The 912-nt window shown below is 29.9% G+C and overlaps 1 non-coding gene across 1 annotated transcript; it reads right to left on the reverse strand.

The window, feature by feature from the left end:
* Window positions 1–579: 579 nt before the first annotated feature.
* Window positions 580–661, reverse strand: Trnas-aga. The gene has a single exon. It is a non-coding gene; the product is annotated as a tRNA-Ser (tRNA).
* Between the last annotated feature and the right edge of the window lie 251 nt (window positions 662–912).

Raw genomic sequence — 912 nt, forward strand, 5'->3', positions numbered from 1 at the left:
TATCGGATTAAAATTCTACCAGACATTGTGGTGAAAGGATATATTTAAATTCGAACAAAAAGTGGGGTTTTTATCTCGATAAACTGTGATCAATCATACGAATCTTTAAATATTTATATTCAATTACATTCTGTTGTTATAAATCTAAATAGTTACAAAATACAACGAAACTAAATATTTTTATAAAAATAACCCTGTAGCATTATAAAATCCATAAGAAAGAAACGATTTAATTTTTTTTTCACTTTTCAGTCTATTTGTCTCGCAATTCGTTTATAATATTTCAGGCATATTTTTATGTTAATTGGGATCCTAAAATTCTTTTAAATCCATGGACTTACAGTTTAGAAAGCAGTCAGATTTTGACGATCTCTACTGTAGTTTCTCTTCTTTTTGTTTGAGAAATTCGCGAAATCGTTGTATCCTTTTTAATTTCATGGACACTTTATTCTCACTTTCTATTCTGATGATTTGAAATGGAATCGAACTAACAATTAATCGTCAAAAACATGAATGAAAATTTACAGTGAAAGTCAAGTAACTGATAAAAATTATACAAAGTTTGTAATAAAAAAAATTCGCAGTCGGTAGGACTCGAACCTACGCTCCCAGAGGGAATCTGATTTCTAGTCAGACGCCTTAACCACTCGGCCACGACTGCTGATCTATAAATGCTGTGAAACATGTTGGTTATAAATGGAGGCGACGCGTACCATGTTAAACTCTCAAATCGCTATCAAATCTCACAAATATTGATAAACATTAATGTTACATGATACGTTTATTTCTGTTTGCAACTAGTAATATTTCAGAAATTTAATACGATTAAAATTTCACGAAAATACGTGACAAATATTCAGCAAGATTGTTATCAATATTTGAGACATTATACTGCAGTATGATGTCTGAAAA

This window comes from Belonocnema kinseyi, chromosome 3 (assembly GCF_010883055.1).
Source record: "Belonocnema kinseyi isolate 2016_QV_RU_SX_M_011 chromosome 3, B_treatae_v1, whole genome shotgun sequence".
NCBI classification, from domain to species: Eukaryota; Metazoa; Arthropoda; class Insecta; order Hymenoptera; family Cynipidae; genus Belonocnema; species Belonocnema kinseyi.